At 41.8% G+C, this 18,787-nt stretch overlaps 8 non-coding genes across 8 annotated transcripts; all 8 read left to right on the forward strand.

The window, feature by feature from the left end:
• The first annotated feature begins 2,020 nt into the window (after positions 1–2,020).
• On the forward strand, positions 2,021–2,184 carry LOC135044866 (U1 spliceosomal RNA). Its single transcript, XR_010237402.1, has one exon. It is a non-coding gene; the product is annotated as a U1 spliceosomal RNA (small nuclear RNA).
• A 152-nt stretch (positions 2,185–2,336) lies between these two features.
• Positions 2,337–2,499, forward strand: LOC135044404 (U1 spliceosomal RNA). Its single transcript, XR_010237008.1, has one exon. It is a non-coding gene; the product is annotated as a U1 spliceosomal RNA (small nuclear RNA).
• Positions 2,500–3,173: 674 nt separating this feature from the next.
• LOC135044971 (U1 spliceosomal RNA) lies at positions 3,174–3,337 on the forward strand. Its single transcript, XR_010237507.1, has one exon. It is a non-coding gene; the product is annotated as a U1 spliceosomal RNA (small nuclear RNA).
• A 150-nt stretch (positions 3,338–3,487) lies between these two features.
• Positions 3,488–3,651, forward strand: LOC135045151 (U1 spliceosomal RNA). The gene has a single exon (XR_010237680.1). It is a non-coding gene; the product is annotated as a U1 spliceosomal RNA (small nuclear RNA).
• Positions 3,652–14,637: 10,986 nt separating this feature from the next.
• Positions 14,638–14,802, forward strand: LOC135044875 (U1 spliceosomal RNA). Its single transcript, XR_010237411.1, has one exon. It is a non-coding gene; the product is annotated as a U1 spliceosomal RNA (small nuclear RNA).
• Positions 14,803–14,954: 152 nt separating this feature from the next.
• Positions 14,955–15,117, forward strand: LOC135045231 (U1 spliceosomal RNA). The gene has a single exon (XR_010237758.1). It is a non-coding gene; the product is annotated as a U1 spliceosomal RNA (small nuclear RNA).
• A 674-nt stretch (positions 15,118–15,791) lies between these two features.
• Positions 15,792–15,955, forward strand: LOC135044962 (U1 spliceosomal RNA). Its single transcript, XR_010237498.1, has one exon. It is a non-coding gene; the product is annotated as a U1 spliceosomal RNA (small nuclear RNA).
• A 151-nt stretch (positions 15,956–16,106) lies between these two features.
• Positions 16,107–16,270, forward strand: LOC135045140 (U1 spliceosomal RNA). Its single transcript, XR_010237673.1, has one exon. It is a non-coding gene; the product is annotated as a U1 spliceosomal RNA (small nuclear RNA).
• Positions 16,271–18,787: the final 2,517 nt, after the last annotated feature.

Consider the following 18,787-nt stretch of genomic DNA (forward strand, 5'->3'; position numbering starts at 1 on the left):
CCTTGATTATAGGTAGGGAATTAAATGTAGATAAGAAGTAGACACAAAAGAAGACTCCACAGAGCAATTATCAGGTGTCTTTATCAATTTTTGCATTTAAAAAATCAAGCAATTAGGGAACACAATGTTGCGACAATGTAACCCTATTTGCAAAATAGTACTAAATAAGTTTGTCGATGTAAGACATTTGCAAAGGCGCAAACAAAACACGCTGGAAAATGCAACTGAATCTGTTTTTGGAGGTTAGAATAGATGCAGGATCAAGTAGCTCAATGGGTAGGGTGTTTGATTAGAATTTAACAGGTTATAGGTTTGAATCCTGGGTATGATAGTTTGAGGTGTTATTTAATAAAGTATGTTTATATATTAGTCACACATGGCTTACTTGTACAAATGGCATGTCACCAGTTAGTGCTGACTGCTGATATGCCATTTACACAAACATGCCATGTGTGACTGTATATGCATTTAAGGAGGGCACCCCTGCAAAACCACAAACCATTGAGTGTCAAGTATACTAGATATATCTTCATATCTCATGTGCTTTCTCTGAGACCAATCTTGTTATGCCCCTTCCCCACAAGGCATGCGCCTTTTGTCCATATTGCAAAAATGGGGGGGAGGGCATATAATTCTCTGTCACAGGGCACCAAAAAGTCTAGTTATGGCTCTGGTATGCATTATGTAATCTGGCAGACCATCTCTCCAACACTGGCTGGTTGGAATAGAAATCCGGTTATCTATGTGAGCAAATGACCATCAACGATTTACTCTCAAACACTAAAAAATGGACAAAAATGGTCCCCTAAACAAATTGGTTAAATTTTGGGTTTAACCAATTTGTGTAATGACCATTTTTGACCACTTTTCTAGTGTTTGGGAGCAAATGGTTAATTGACATTTGCTCCTATACATTACCAGATTTTCATTCCATCCATCCAGACTGGATAGATAGCCTGACAGATAATTGTGTAGTGTACGCCCAGGATAACTGTTAGTCATGCTTTATTTTATGGCGGCACATAAATGGGTGGACAGATCCAGGGCAAGCACTGCCCACTCATGCATAGTTGTCAACTGATGTGAAGTTCCAGGGGGCAATCTCAGTTATAAAGAGAAGTATCTGGAAATTGTCCCTAGTTAAAAAAAAAAAATTTGATCAACTCCATTTATTTAGTATGATATTCCAGGTGATAGGATGCCGGCAGTCAGAACAACATACTTTATTAAATAACACATCTCAAACTACCATACCCAGGATTCAAACCTATAACCTGTTGAATTCTAATCAAACACCCTACCTATTGAGCTATTTGATCCTGCATAAAAATTGTGAACATTATATGAAGCTATTGGTACTTTGCAAAAAAAAAGAATCAGCATTACAACGCAGCAGATCCATGCAGTTTGCAGCCACACACTACATGTATCTGCTCAGCCACAATGCTGATTATTTCTTCACAAAGTACAAGGTGAGCTCCAAACAGAATTCTCTAGCTTAGAATTATACCTTTCTTTGCCAAACCTAGAAGTCGGGCCCCCCACCCTGGGATCCCCCAGAGGGAGGCCTGCACCGTCATGCGGCAGGCTTGTCCGTTTTGGAAGCAGGCTGATGGGCAGCCCAGGATTGCTTCAGTCTGGGCTTGGCAGGTCTGGAAACATGAGCTTGCTTTGGGTATGCCTGACCTTGGGTACGCTTTACCTGGAGGATGAAAGGGCCAAGAAAAGTACTTTTAGCCTTCTGCGTGGTAGGAGTCATACTAGGTAGGCAAGCTGTTTTAGCAGTAGCCAGATCAGCTACAATCTTATTGAGGTCTTCTCCAAAAGGAGATTCAACTGAGGCAGCACAAGGGAACTCTCATCTGGGGACAACAACTGCAGGGAGAACACATATTTTCAGATGAACATGGTAGGGCAGAAGGCTGCCTAATACTGAAGCACCCCCAAACAACAAATCAAATGCAACTTACTTGACAGAGATGTGCCTGAGCAACGGCCCTCCCCAGCCCTATCCCAAATCATACTTATTTTGCATAGGAGATACCATGGTCATGAAGATTGTTCTCCCAGGGTTAGGTTCATTCATTGCATTCTGGGTATGCTGACCCCTGTGATTTCCCCAAATGTGGGAAACTCGACTGCATTATTTGTGGTAGTGGGGGACTGTGTTTGTGCTTTCCTCTGGTCAGCTCTGGTAAAATTCAGATTTCTTTGTCTCAGATCTTCCTCTAGCCTTGTTCTTCTTTCGAGAGTTCCCTTGTGCTGCCTCAGTTGGATCTCCTTCACTTGACAGGGGGGTGCCCGAGCAGCGACCCTCCCCAGCTCTAGCCCAACTCCTACTTACCTGCCAGGTGAGATACTATGATCATGAAGTTGCTTCTCCCAGGGCAAGGCTCACCCATTGCACTCTGGGTGTGCTGCCCCTGCGATTTCCCCAAATGTGGGAAACTTGACTGCATAATTTGAGTTTTCCCTGGTCGGCTCTCATGTAATTCAGATCTCTTTGTCTCAGGTCTCTCTCCAGCCTAGTTTGCTGTCTGGTTCCACTTCTTTTTTCTTGAGCCCCTCCCTTCTATACCCTTGTGCACTATCCTGACTTCTCCTCCCGTCTGCTTACTTTGTGCCTCCCAATGCACAATGCAAACTACGGGTAGTGCTGCAGGGCCCACACCCTTTTACTTGCTTTTCAGAGCAGCTCTGGAGCTGTTACAGTGCCCAGCTGCTGCAAGAAATCAGCTTGAATGCTTCAGGGGCTGGGGAATGGCCAACATGAGCCCCACACCGAAGGAGGGTGGGGGTGCTTAATGCGAACTAGGGGTCATCCAAGCACCACAAAAGGCCTCCATGCCCTGCACGCTCCTTTTCTCTTTTCATATGCAGACGAGGGTTGAAGCCAACTTTGACCCACTGCTTGGATGACATCACCATATTCAAATCCATCTGCTGCAGGCCATCCCCCAGGAATGCTTGCACTAGTTGTTGCATTTGGTTTGTTGTTTGGGGGTGCTTCAGTATTAGGCAGCCTTCTGCCACCCCATGTTCATCTGAAAATATGTGTTCTCCCTGCAGTTGTTGTCCCCAGATGAGAGTTCCCTTGTGCTGCCTCAGTTGAATCTCCTTTACTTGACAGAGATGTGCCTGAGCAGCGGCCCTCCCCAGCCCTATCCCAAATCATACTTATTTTGCATAGGAGATACTATTGTCATGAAGATTGTTTTCCCAGGGTGAGGTTCATTCATTGCATTTTGGGTATGCTGACCCCTGTGATTTCCCCAAATGTGGGAAACTCGACTGCATTATTTGTGGTAGTGGTGGACTGTGTTTGTGCTTTCCTCTGGTCAGCTCTGGTAAAGTCAGATTTCTTTGTCTCAGATCTTCCTCTAGCCTTGTTCTTCTTTTGAGAGTTCCCTTGTGCTGCCTCAGTTGGATCTCCTTCACTTGAAAGGTAGTGCCCGAGCAGCGACCCTCCCCAGCTCTAGCCCAACTCCTACTAACCTGCCAGGTGAGATACTATGATCATGAAGGTGCTTCTCCCAGGGCAAGGCTCACCCATTGCACTCTGGGTGTGCTGCCCCTTGCGATTTCCCCAAATGTGGGAAACTTGACTGCATAATTTGTGTTTCCCCTGGACGGCTCTCGTATAATTCAGATCTCTTTGTCTCAGGTCTCTCTCCAGCCTAGTATGCTGTCTGTTTCCACTTCTCTTTTCTTGAGCCCCTCCCTTCTATAACCTTGTGCACTATCCTGACTTCTCCTCCCGTCTGCTTACTTTGTGCCTTCCAATGCACAATGCAAACTACAGGTAGTGCTGCAGGGCCCACACCCTTTTACTTGCCTTACAGAGCAGCTCTGGAGCTGTTACAGTACCCAGCTGCTGCAAGAAATCAGCTTGAATGCTTCAGGGGCTGGGGCATGGCCAACATGAGCCCCACACCGAAGGAGGGTGGGGGTGTTTAATGCGAACTAGGGGTCATCCAAGCGTCGCAAAAGGCCGCCATGCCCTGCATATCCCTTTTCTCTTTTCATAAGCAGACGAGGGTTGAAGCCAACTTTGACCCACTGCTTGGATGACATCACTTGCTGCCTTTCCAATGAAGCAAGTTTAATTTAGTAATAGGTGAAAAACCATCCCTACAAAGGTGTTAATCAGATACTTGGCTTTGTGGACACTTTTCAGAGAACAAATTAGTTAGCATAAAAATAAAGCCAGAAAATGAAGAGCTGTTTAATCACTCAATTGGATTTTTCTGCAAGCGTATTTCTTTTTCTCTGCAACCCACTGCTAAGTTGTGCTTCCTAGCTGTTCTTTTATAAAATCACTTAATCAAATCTAACTCTGATTACATCAGAGTAGGCCAGGTACCCTACACCATAAGAGGGGGTTTGAAATTTTGACTTGTCTACTTAAAGATCACCAAAATCTGATGACATGGTCAATAACATCCCTGGGTGGGATTGAACCACCAACCCTTTGGTTAATAACCAAACACACTAACCGATTGCACAACCGAGACACTTTGCAAAAGTACATACTGACAAAGGCTAATAAGCATTCATCTAGAACGTTTCCTAGAAAACTTTAAAAAGTCAATAATCTGGAGAGTTTTTGTAAGATGTTTCTTCCATCAACCAATGAAGAAACGCATTGGTACTTTCCCATGATGAGTGAGTGCTTCAGGATCTCTTGCACTTACATGTGCAGCAGAGTACTGCAATGGAAGCATGCTGGGCCCCTTAACCCAGAGGTAGGCAGATTGAAACTATCCTCTGCTATATGCATTTTTTTTTTGTTAATTAAAGTAATCCAAAACTGGGATTGATATTTTTGCTCTTTTATTTTTACTTAAAGTACAATAGCTTTTACCATTTTAATTTGTTTTAATAGTATATTGACAGTATTGTTTTCTTTCAAAAATCCACTTAATTTTCTTTACCCTATTATTAAAATGGTAATTGACAAAAACAAACTACATTGTCACCAGAAGAGCAATACAAAATGTACAAGTGATATATTAAAATCATCTTTCCAGCTTGAATTTCAATGATGCATTGGGGCAACGATTTTGTGAGAAACATCTTCACCCTTAAATAAAGATTTTCTTAATTCCTTACCTGTGTGCTAATTAGATATCACCTTGTTTTCACATTAAACAGACTTCCACATGAGAAAGCAGCAAGGATGCAGTGGCGTTAATGTTTCCTGGTGTCAACCTGTATTATTTCAGGAGATATTGAAATGAGGATGCATCTTGCTGCCTTTCCAATGAAGCAAGTTTAATTTAGTAATAGGTGAAAAACCATCCCTACAAAGATGTTAATCAGATACTTGGCTTTGTGGACACTTTTCAGAGAACAAATTTGTTAGCATAAAAATAAAGCCAGAAAATGAAGAGCTGTTTAATCACTCAATTGGATTTTTTTGCCAGCATATTTCTTTTTCTCTGCAAACCACTGCTAAATTGTGCTTCCTAGCTGTTTTTATAAAATCACTGAATCAAATCTAACTCTGATTACATCAGAGAAGGCCAGGTACCCTACACCATAACAGGGGTTTTTGAAATTTTGACTTGTCTACTTAAAGATCACCAAAATCTGATAACAAGGTCAATTACATCCCTGGGTGGGATTGAACCACCAACCTTTTGGTTAATAGCCGTACACACTAACTGATTGCGCCACAGCGACACTTTGCAAAAGTATATACTGACAAAGGCTAATAAGCATTCATCTTGAACGTTTCCTTGAAAAACTTTAAATAGTCAATAATCTGGAGAGTTTTTGTAAGATGTTTCTTCCATCAACCAATGAAGAAACACATTGGTACTTTCCCATGATGAGTGAGTGCTTCAGGATCTCTTGCAATTACATGTGCAGCAGAGTACTGTAATGGAAGCATGCTGGGTCCATAGCACAGAGGTAGGCAGATTGAAACTATCCTCTGCTATATGCGTTTTTTTTTGTTAATTAAAGTAATCCAAAACTGGGATTGATATTTTTGCTCTTTTATTTTTACTTAAAGTACAATAACTTTTACCATTTTCATTTGTTTTAATAGTATATTGACAGTATTGTTTTCTTTCAAAAATCCACTTAATTTTCTTTACCCGATTATTAAAATGGTAATTGACAAAAACAAACTACATTGTCACCAGAAGAGCAATACAAAATGTACAAGTGATATATTAAAATCATCTTTCCAGCTTGAATTTCAATGATGCATTGGGGCAACGATTTTGTGAGAAACATCTTCACCCTTAAATAAAGATTTTCTTAATTCCTTACCTGTGTGCTAATTAGATATCACCTTGTTTTCACATTAAACAGACTTCCACATGAGAAAGCACAAAGGATGCAGTGGCGTTAATGTTTCCTGGTGTCAACCTGTATTATTTCAGTAGATATTGAAATGAGGATGCATCTTGCTGCCTTTCCAATGAAGCAAGTTTAATTTAGTAATAGGTTAAAAACCATCCCTACAAAGGTGTTAATCAGAAACTTGGCTTTGTGGACACTTTTCAGAGAACAAATTTGTTAGCATAAAAATAAAGCCAGAAAATGAAGAGCTGTTTAATCACTCAATTGGATTTTTTTGCCAGCATATTTCTTTTTCTCTGCAACCCACTGCTAAATTGTGCTTCCTAGCTGTTTTTATAAAATCACTGAATCAAATCTAACTCTGATTACATCAGAGAAGGCCAGGTACCCTACACCATAAGAGGGGGTTTGAAATTTTGACTTGTCTACATAAAGATCACCAAAATCTGATAACAAGGTCAATTACGTCCCTGGGTGGGATTGAACCACCAACCTTTTGGTTAATAGCCTTACACAGTAACTGATTGCGCCACAGCAACACTTTGTAAAAGTCCATACTGACAAAGGCTAATTAGCATTCATCTAGAACGATTCCTAGACACATTTTAAAAAGTCAATAATGTGGAGAGTTTTTGTAAGATGTTTCTTCCATCAACCAATGAAGAAACACATTGGTACTTTCCCATGATGAGTGAGTGCTTCAGGATCTCTTGCACTTACATGTGCAGCAGAGTACTGTAATGGAAGCATGCTGGGTCCATAACCCAGAGGTAGGCAGATTGAAACTATCCTTTGCTATATGCATTTTTTTTTGTTCATTAAAGTAATCCAAAACTGGGATTGATATTTTAGCTTTTATTTTTACTTAAAGTACAATAACTTTTACCATTTTAATTTGTTTTAGTGCAAATGGCATATCAGCAGTTAGCACTAACTGGTGACATGCCATTTGTACAAGTAAGCAATGTGTGACTAATATATAAACATGCTTTATTAAATAACATCTCAAACTATCATACCCAGGATTCAAACCTATAACCTGTTGAATTCTAATCAAACACCCTACCCATGGAGCTACTTGATCCTACATCTTTTCTAACCTCCAAAAACAGATTCAGTTGCATTTTCCAGCGTGTTTTGTTTGCGCCTTTGCAAATGTCTTACATCGACAAACTTATTTAGTACTATTTTGCAAATAGGGTTACATTGTCGCAACATTGTGTTCCCTAATTGCTTGATTTTTTAAATGCAACAATTGATAAAGACACCTGATAATTGCTCTGTGGAGTCTTATTTTGTGTTTTGTGTTTAGTCTTTAGATCTGAATTTGAATGTACTTGTGAACTAACTTAATTTCCTACTTCTAAATTCATTCCTAAATTCACTACTTACATGAATCCTGTAGTTGGGCATTTTGGGACTTCGATTGTGGGCATTGTTTTGTGTCCAGACCAGCAGCAGGTGGTGTGCATTTGCTGGAAAGGCATCGAAGACCTCCGATATGCTGCATCTCCTGATGTGTGTCTCCCTCAAGTGGCTGTCAGCAAATGCCTGCTAGACACCCCATTCCAAGCTGATTGTGACATCATGGAACATGCATCATAGAACAGGCATGCTAAAACATTGGTCTTCAACCTGCGACCCTCCAGCTGCTGTGGAACTACACATCCCAGCATGCCCTGCCTCAGTTTTAGCATACCTTAATAGCAAAACTGTGGCAGGGCATGCTGGGATGTGTAGTTTCACAGCAGCTGGAGGGCCACAGGATGAAGACCCATGTGCTAGAGCCAAGCCGCAGGTACATTGAATGCTAGCAAGCTGAATATTTAAATCCTTTTTGTTCCGCAGCATTCCAATGCGGAAGATTCCATGGAACCAGAGATCCTTCCATTGAGAAGGACATGCTGCCTGGATGACTACACTGTGCAAATTAAATCACGGAGCCAGTTGGCTTGTGGGTGGCTCTGGTGACTGGGTGGTTGGGTGGGTGGTGTGTCGGAAGTGGAGCGCATGCAAATGATTGTGTATCATCCAGCTAGTGAGAGAGAAAACTCATGCAGGAGTGTGCCTGCTTGTCAGTGGGTTATGCACCTTGCCAGACGTTAAATCTACATAGAGCAGCTGGAGGGGACAAGAGCAGGTTTGCAAAATATAGATAGAAGAGCATATATGCTGGCGCATTCTCCATGATTGTGTCAGCTTATGTTTTGGTGCACTGCACTTTCCTCCACTAAGTTTTAGCCATTTTTGTTAAGCTCAAGTGTAGTTGCTTCTCGGCCTTTTGGCTGTGATCTTGTATCGTGGTTGAAGGGTCTGCTGGAGGGAGGGATTGTTTTCTTCATTGGCGAAAAACCAAAGATATTCCAGGATGGAAGGCTTGGGAACACTATCTGTTTTTCAGTTGTGGAAGAGCACAGAGGTCGGATTGGACTACATTCTATAGTAAAGGATATCTTTCTATTTATTGACCCTCCCCTTATATGTGTCTGTGTTACAATAAAGCTTCGGTTTTGTGAATCCCTCACCCTCTTACACTCCACACCCATAGCCTTATTAACTGTTGTATTATTGTATAGTTTAAATGTATAGTGCAGTTCATGATTTATAGTGTAGACTGGCCTGTGCTGTAGTTCTTGAACTGTACTATACCGTCAGCATTTGTATTGTGTTTTGGCTGTGCTGCAACACTGTATTTATGTGTGCAATGTTTATGTATGTTTTTTTTTATGTCAATAAAGACTGCTTTTTCAAGCCAATATCTGAAAACAATCAATGTTTATCTTTGATGGCAATAAAAGTGGTATGATATTTGATGCTTTTGAAATCCAATATCTGATATGTCCCCTATCTGGGAACCATATATTAAATGGCTTTTCAGAAAAGGGAGATGGGAGAAGAGCTTTCAGTACTTGTAGGACCGATGCACATAAAGAAGCAAAAAAACATACATAAACATTACACACATAAGTACCGCGTTGCGGCACAGCCAAAACACAATAGAAATGCTGATGGTATAGTACAGTTCAAGAACTACAGCACAGGCCAGCCTACACTATAAATCATGAACTGCACTATACATTTAAACTGTACAATAATACAACAGTTAATAAGGCTATGGGTGTGGAGTGTAAGAGGGTGAGGGAATCACAAGCCCGAAGCTTTATTGAAAGACTGACACATATAAAGGGAGGATTAATAAATAGAAAGACATCCTTTACTATAGAATGTAGTCCAATCCGGTCTTTCAACTCTTCCACAATTGAAAAACGGATAGTGTTCCCAAGCCTTCCATCCTGGAATATCTTTGGTCTTTCGCCAATGAAGAAAGCAATCCCTCCCTCCAGCAGACCCTTCAACCACAATACAAGATCACAGCCAAAAGGCCGAGAAGCAACTACACTTGAGCTTAACAAAAATGGCTAAAACTTAGTGGAGGAAAGTGCAGTGCACCAAAACATAAGCTGACACAATCATGGAGAATGCGCCAGCATATATGCTCTTCTATCTATATTTTGCAAACATGCTCTTGTCCCCTCCAGCTGCTCTATGTAGATTTAACGTCTGGCAAGGTGCATAACCCACTGACAAGCAGGCACACTCCTGCATGAGTTTTCACTCTCACTAGCTGGATGATACACAATCATTTGCATGTGCTCCACCTCCGACACACCACCCACCCAACCACCCAGTCACCAGAGCCACCCACAAACCAACTGGCTCCGTGATTTAATTTGCACAGTGTAGTCATCCAGGCAGCATGTCCTTCTCAATGGAAGGATCTCTGGTTCCATGGAATCTTCCGCATTGGAATGCTGCGGAACAAAAAGGATTTAAATATTCAGCTTGCTAGCATTCAATGTACCTGCGGCTTGGCTCTAGCACATGGGTCTTCATCCTGTGGCCCTCCAGCTGCTGTGAAACTACACATCCCAGCACGCCCTGCCACAGTTTTGCTATAAGGTATGCTAAAACTGAGGCAGGGCATGCTGGGATGTGTAATTCTACAGCAGCTGGAGGGTCGCAGGTTGAAGACCCATGTTTTAGCATGCCTGTTCTATGATGCATGTTCCGTGATGTCACAATCAGCTTGGAATGGGGTGTCTAGCTGGCATTTGCTGACAGCCACTTGAGGGAGACACACATCAGGAGATGCAGCATATCGGAGGTCTTCGATGCCTTTCCAGCAAATGCACACCACCTGCTGCTGGTCTGGACACAAAACAATGCCCACAATCGAAGTCCCAAAATGCCCAACTACAGGATTCATGTAAGTAGTGAATTTAGGAATGAATTTAGAAGTAGGAAATTAAGTTAGTTCACAAGTACATTCAAATTCAGATCTAAAGTCTAGGTAGGCCTCACGTCCTGGCAGCCGCCAGCATTTAAAAATGCCTTGATTAGAGGTACGGAATTAAATGTAGATAAGAAGTAGACACAAAATAAGACTCCGCAGAGCAGTTATCAGGTGTTTTTATCAATTGTTGCATTTAAAAAATCAAGCAATTAGGGAACACAATGTTGCAACAATGTAACCCTATTTGCAAAATAGTACTAAATAAGTTTGTCGATGTAAGACATTTGCAAAGGCGCATCCAAAACACGCTGGAAAATGCAACTGAATCTGTTTTTGGAGGCTAGAATAGGAAATGTGCATCGGTCCTACAAGTACTGAAAGCTCTTCTCCCATCTCCCTTTTCTGAAAAGCCATTTAATATATGGTTCCCAGATAGGGGACATATCAGATATTGCCATTCAAAAGCAGCAAATATCATACCACTTCTATTGCCATCAAAGATAAACATTGATTGTTTTCAGATATTGGATTGAAAAAGCAGTCTTTATTGACATAAAGAAGCAAAAAAACATATATAAACATTACACACATAAGTACTGTGTTGCAGCACAGCCAAATCACAATACAAATGCTGTCGGTATAGTACAGTTCAAGAACTACAGTACAGGTCAGCCTACACTATAAATCATGAACTGCACTATACATTTAAACAATACAATAGTTAATAAGGCTATGGGTGTGGAGTGTAAGAGGGTGACGGAATCACAAGCCCAAAGCTTTATTGAAAGACAGACACATATAAAGGGAGGATTAATAAATACAAAGATACCCTTTACTATAGAATGTAGTCCAATCCGGTCTTTCAACTCTTCCACAACTGAAAAACGGATAGTGTTCCCAAGCCTTCCATCCTGGAATATCTTCAGTCTCTCGCCAATGAAGAAAACAATCCCTCCAGCAGACTCTTCAACCACAATACAATATCACAGCCAAAAGAGCGAGAAGCAACTACACTTGCGTTTCAACAAAATGGCTAAAACTTAGTGGAGGAAAGTGCAGTGCACCAAAACATAAGCTGACACAATCATGGAGAATGCGCCAGCATATATGCTCTTCTGTCTATATTTTCCAAACCTGCTCTTGTCCCCTCCAGTTGCTCCATGTAGATTTGACGTCTGGCAAGGTGCATAACTCACTGACAAGCAGGCACACTCCTGCATGAGTTTTCTCTCTCACTAGCTGGATGATACACATTCATTTGCATGTGCTCCACCTCCGACACACCGCCCACCCAACCACCCAGTCACCAGAGCCACCCACAAGCCAACTGGCTCCGTGATTTAATTTGCACAGTGCAGTCATCCAGGCAGCATGTCCTTCTCAATGGAATAATCTCTGGTTCCATGGAATCTTCCGCATTGGAATGCTGCGGAACAAAAAGGATTTAAACATTCAGCTTGCTAGCATTCAATGTACCTGCGGTTTGGTTCTAGCACATGGGTCTTCATCCTGTGGCCCTCCAGCTGCTGTGAAACTACACATCCCAGCATGCCCTGCCACAGTTTTGCTATTAAGGTATGCTAAAACTGAGGCAGGGCATGCTGGGATATGTAGTTCCACAGCAGCTGGAGGGTTGCAGGTTGAAGACCCATGTTCTAGCATGCCTGTTCTATGATGCATGTTCCGTGATGTCACAATCAGCTTGGAATGGGGTGTCTAGCATGCATATGCTGACAGCCACTTGAGGCAGACACACATCAGGAGATGCAGCATATCGGAGGTCTTCGATGCCTTTCCAGCAAATGCACACCACCAGCTGCTGGTCTGGACACAAAACAATGCCCACAATTGAAGGCTCAAAATGCCCAACTACAGGATTAATGTAAGTAGTGAATTTAGGAATGAATTTAGAAGTAGGAAATTAAGTTAGTTCACAAGTACATTCAAATTCAGATCTAAAGACTAGGTAGGCCTCACGTCCTGGCAGCACCCAGCATTTAAAAATGCCTTGATTATAGGTAGGGAATTAAATGTAGATAAGAAGTAGACACAAAAGAAGACTCCACAGAGCAATTATCAGGTGTCTTTATCAATTTTTGCATTTAAAAAATCAAGCAATTAGGGAACACAATGTTGCGACAATGTAACCCTATTTGCAAAATAGTACTAAATAAGTTTGTCGATGTAAGACATTTGCAAAGGCGCAAACAAAACACGCTGGAAAATGCAACTGAATCTGTTATTGGAGGTTAGAATAGATGCAGGATCAAGTAGCTCAATGGGTAGGGTGTTTGATTAGAATTTAACAGGTTATAGGTTTGAATCCTGGGTATGATAGTTTGAGGTGTTATTTAATAAAGTATGTTTATATATTAGTCACACATGGCTTACTTGTACAAATGGCATGTCACCAGTTAGTGCTGACTGCTGATATGCCATTTACACAAACATGCCATGTGTGACTGTATATGCATTTAAGGAGGGCACCCCTGCAATACCACAAACCATTGAGTGTCAAGTATACTAGATATATCTTCATATCTCATGTGCTTTCTCTGAGACCAATCTTGTTATGCCCCTTCCCCACAAGGCATGCGCCTTTTGTCCATATTGCAAAAATGGGGGGGAGGGCATATAATTCTCTGTCACAGGGCACCAAAAAGTCTAGTTATGGCTCTGGTATGCATTATGTAATCTGGCAGACCATCTCTCCAACACTGGCTGGTTGGAATAGAAATCCGGTTATCTATGTGAGCAAATGACCATCAACGATTTACTCTCAAACACTAAAAAATGGACAAAAATGGTCCCCTAAACAAATTGGTTAAATTTTGGGTTTAACCAATTTGTGTAATGACCATTTTTGACCACTTTTCTAGTGTTTGGGAGCAAATGGTTAATTGACATTTGCTCCTATACATTACCAGATTTTCATTCCATCCATCCAGACTGGATAGATAGCCTGACAGATAATTGTGTAGTGTACGCCCAGGATAACTGTTAGTCATGCTTTATTTTATGGCGGCACATAAATGGGTGGACAGATCCAGGGCAAGCACTGCCCACTCATGCATAGTTGTCAACTGATGTGAAGTTCCAGGGGGCAATCTCAGTTATAAAGAGAAGTATCTGGAAATTGTCCCTAGTTAAAAAAAAAAAAAAATTGATCAACTCCATTTATTTAGTATGATATCCCAGGTGATAGGATGCCGGCAGTCAGAACAACATACTTTATTAAATAACACATCTCAAACTACCATACCCAGGATTCAAACCTATAACCTGTTGAATTCTAATCAAACACCCTACCTATTGAGCTATTTGATCCTGCATAAAAATTGTGAACATTATATGAAGCTATTGGTACTTTGCAAAAAAAAAGAATCAGCATTACAACGCAGCAGATCCATGCAGTTTGCAGCCACACACTACATGTATCTGCTCAGCCACAATGCTGATTATTTCTTCACAAAGTACAAGGTGAGCTCCAAACAGAATTCTCTAGCTTAGAATTATACCTTTCTTTGCCAAACCTAGAAGTCGGGCCCCCCACCCTGGGATCCCCCAGAGGGAGGCCTGCACCGTCATGCGGCAGGCTTGTCCGTTTTGGAAGCAGGCTGATGGGCAGCCCAGGATTGCTTCAGTCTGGGCTTGGCAGGTCTGGAAACATGAGCTTGCTTTGGGTATGCCTGACCTTGGGTACGCTTTACCTGGAGGATGAAAGGGCCAAGAAAAGTACTTTTAGCCTTCTGCGTGGTAGGAGTCATACTAGGTAGGCAAGCTGTTTTAGCAGTAGCCAGATCAGCTACAATCTTATTGAGGTCTTCTCCAAAAGGAGATTCAACTGAGGCAGCACAAGGGAACTCTCATCTGGGGACAACAACTGCAGGGAGAACACATATTTTCAGATGAACATGGTAGGGCAGAAGGCTGCCTAATACTGAAGCACCCCCAAACAACAAATCAAATGCAACTTACTTGACAGAGATGTGCCTGAGCAACGGCCCTCCCCAGCCCTATCCCAAATCATACTTATTTTGCATAGGAGATACCATGGTCATGAAGATTGTTCTCCCAGGGTGAGGTTCATTCATTGCATTCTGGGTATGCTGACCCCTGTGATTTCCCCAAATGTGGGAAACTCGACTGCATTATTTGTGGTAGTGGGGGGACTGTGTTTGTGCTTTCCTCTGGTCAGCTCTGGTAAAAGTCAGATTTCTTTGTCTCAGATCTTCCTCTAGCCTTGTTCTTCTTTCGAGAGTTCCCTTGTGCTGCCTCAGTTGGATCTCCTTCACTTGACAGGGGGGTGCCCGAGCAGCGACCCTCCCCAGCTCTAGCCCAACTCCTACTTACCTGCCAGGTGAGATACTATGATCATGAAGGTGCTTCTCCCAGGGCAAGGCTCACCCATTGCACTCTGGGTGTGCTGCCCCTGCGATTTCCCCAAATGTGGGAAACTTGACTGCATAATTTGAGTTTTCCCTGGTCGGCTCTCATGTAATTCAGATCTCTTTGTCTCAGGTCTCTCTCCAGCCTAGTTTGCTGTCTGGTTCCACTTCTTTTTTCTTGAGCCCCTCCCTTCTATACCCTTGTGCACTATCCTGACTTCTCCTCCCGTCTGCTTACTTTGTGCCTCCCAATGCACAATGCAAACTACGGGTAGTGCTGCAGGGCCCACACCCTTTTACTTGCTTTACAGAGCAGCTCTGGAGCTGTTACAGTGCCCAGCTGCAGCAAGAAATCAGCTTGAATGCTTCAGGGGCTGGGGAATGGCCAACATGAGCCCCACACCGAAGGAGGGTGGGGGTGCTTAATGCGAACTAGGGGTCATCCAAGCACCACAAAAGGCCTCCATGCCCTGCACGCTCCTTTTCTCTTTTCATATGCAGACGAGGGTTGAAGCCAACTTTGACCCACTGCTTGGATGACATCACCATATTCAAATCCATCTGCTGCAGGCCATCCCCCAGGAATGCTTGCACTAGTTGTTGCATTTGGTTTGTTGTTTGGGGGTGCTTCAGTATTAGGCAGCCTTCTGCCACCCCATGTTCATCTGAAAATATGTGTTCTCCCTGCAGTTGTTGTCCCCAGATGAGAGTTCCCTTGTGCTGCCTCAGTTGAATCTCCTTTACTTGACAGAGATGTGCCTGAGCAGCGGCCCTCCCCAGCCCTATCCCAAATCATACTTATTTTGCATAGGAGATACTATTGTCATGAAGATTGTTCTCCCAGGGTGAGGTTCATTCATTGCATTCTGGGTATGCTGACCCCTGTGATTTCCCCAAATGTGGGAAACTCGACTGCATTATTTGTGGTAGTGGTGGACTGTGTTTGTGCTTTCCTCTGGTCAGCTCTGGTAAAAGTCAGATTTCTTTGTCTCAGATCTTCCTCTAGCCTTGTTCTTCTTTTGAGAGTTCCCTTGTGCTGCCTCAGTTGGATCTCCTTCACTTGAAAGGTAGTGCCCGAGCAGCGACCCTCCCCAGCTCTAGCCCAACTCCTACTAACCTGCCAGGTGAGATACTATGATCATGAAGGTGCTTCTCCCAGGGCAAGGCTCACCCATTGCACTCTGGGAGTGCTGTCCCTTGCGATTTCCCCAAATGTGGGAAACTTGACTGCATAATTTGTGTTTCCCCTGGACGGTTCTCGTATAATTCAGATCTCTTTGTCTCAGGTCTCTCTCCAGCCTAGTATGCTGTCTGTTTCCACTTCTCTTTTCTTGAGCCCCTCCCTTCTATAACCTTGTGAACTATCCTGACTTCTCCTCCCGTCTGCTTACTTTGTGCCTTCCAATGCACAATGCAAACTACAGGTAGTGCTGCAGGGCCCACACCCTTTTACTTGCCTTACAGAGCAGCTCTGGAGCTGTTACAGTACCCAGCTGCTGCAAGAAATCAGCTTGAATGCTTCAGGGGCTGGGGCATGGCCAACATGAGCCCCACACCGAAGGAGGGTGGGGGTGTTTAATGCGAACTAGGGGTCATCCAAGCGTCGCAAAAGGCCGCCATGCCCTGCATATCCCTTTTCTCTTTTCATAAGCAGACGAGGGTTGAAGCCAACTTTGACCCACTGCTTGGATGACATCACTTGCTGCCTTTCCAATGAAGCAAGTTTAATTTAGTAATAGGTGAAAAACCATCCCTACAAAGGTGTTAATCAGATACTTGGCTTTGTGGACACTTTTCAGAGAACAAATTTGTTAGCATAAAAATAAAGCCAGAAAATGAAGAGCTGTTTAATCACTCAATTGGATTTTTCTGCAAGCGTATTTCTTTTTCTCTGCAACCCACTGCTAAGTTGTGCTTCCTAGCTGTTCTTTTATAAAATCACTTAATCAAATCTAACTCTGATTACATCAGAGAAGGCCAGGTACCCTACACCATAAGAGGGGGTTTGAAATTTTGACTTGTCTACTTAAAGATCACCAAAATCTGATAACAAGGTAAATTACGTCCCTGGGTAGGATTGAACCACCAACCTTTTGGTTAATAACCGAACACGCTAACTGATTGCGCCACAGAGACACATTGCAAAAGTATATACTGACAAAGGCTAATAAGCATTCATCTAGAACGTTTCCTAGAAAAACTTTAAAAAGTCAATAATCTGGAGAGTTTTTGTAAGATGTTTCTTCCATCAACCAATGAAGAAACACATTGGTACTTTCCCATGATGAGTGAGTGCTTCAGGATCTCTTGCACTTACATGTGCAGCAGAGTACTGCAATGGAAGCATGCTGGGCCCATAACCCAGAGGTAGGCAGATTGAAACTATCCTCTGCTATATGCATTTTTTTTTGTTAATTAAAGTAATCCAAAACTGGGATTGATATTTTTGCTCTTTTATTTTTACTTAAAGTACAATAACTTTTATTATTTTAATTTGTTTTAATAGTATATTGACAGTATTGTTTTCTTTCAAAAATCCACTTAATTTTCTTTACCCTATTATTCAAATGGTAATTGACAAAAACAAACTACATTGTCACCAGAAGAGCAATACAAAATGTACAAGTGATATATTAAAATCATCTTTCCAGCTTGAATTTCAATGATGCATTGGGGCAACGATTTTGTGAGAAACCTCTTCACCCTTAAATAAAGATTTTCTTAATTCCTTACCTGTGTGCTAATTAGATATCACCTTGTTTTCACATTAAACAGACTTCCACATGAGAAAGCAGCAAGGATGCAGTGGCGTTAATGTTTCCTGGTGTCAACCTGTATTATTTCAGTAGATATTGAAATGAGGATGCATCTTGCTGCCTTTCCAATGAAGCATGTTTAATTTAGTAATAGGTGAAAAACCATCCCTACAAAGGTGTTAATCAGATACTTGGCTTTGTGGACTCTTTTCAGAGAACAAATTTGTTAGCATAAAAATAAAGCCAGAAAATGAAGAGCTGTTTAATCACTCAATTGGATTTTTCTGCCAGCATATTTCTTTTTCTCTGCAACCCACTGCTAAATTGTGCTTCCTAGCTGTTTTTTTTATAAAATCACTTAATCAAATCTAACTCTGATTACATCAGAGTAGGCCAGGTACCCTACACCATAAGAGAGGGTTTGAAATTTTGACTTGTCTACTTAAATATCACCAAAATCTGATCACAAGGTCAATTACGTCCCTGGGTGGGATTGAACCACCAACTTTTTGGTTAATAGCCGTACACACTAACTGATTGCGCTACAGCGACACTTTGCAAAAGTACATACTGACAAAGGCTAATAAGCATTCATCTAGAACGTTTCCTAGAAAAACTTTAAATAGTCAATAATCTGGAGAGTTTTTGTAAGATGTTTCTTCCATCAACCAATGAAGAAACACATTGGTACTTTCCCATGATGAGTGAGTGCTTCAGGATCACTTGCACTTACATGTGCAGCAGAGTACTGTAATGGAAGCATGCTGGGTCCATAACCCAGAGGTAGGCAGATTGAAATTATCCTCTGCTATATGCATTTTTTTTTGTTAATTAAAGTAATCCAAAACTGGGATTGATATTTTTGCTCTTTTTATTTTACTTAAAGTACAATAACTTTTACCTTTTTAATTTGTTTTAATAGTATATAGACAGTATTGTTTTCTTTCAAAAATCCACTTAATTTTCTTTACCCGATTATTAAAATGGTAATTGACAAAAACAAACTACATTGTCACCAGAAGAGCAATACAAAA

The sequence above is a fragment of the Pseudophryne corroboree genome, unplaced genomic scaffold (genome assembly GCF_028390025.1).
Source record: "Pseudophryne corroboree isolate aPseCor3 unplaced genomic scaffold, aPseCor3.hap2 scaffold_90, whole genome shotgun sequence".
NCBI lineage: Eukaryota > Metazoa > Chordata > Amphibia > Anura > Myobatrachidae > Pseudophryne > Pseudophryne corroboree.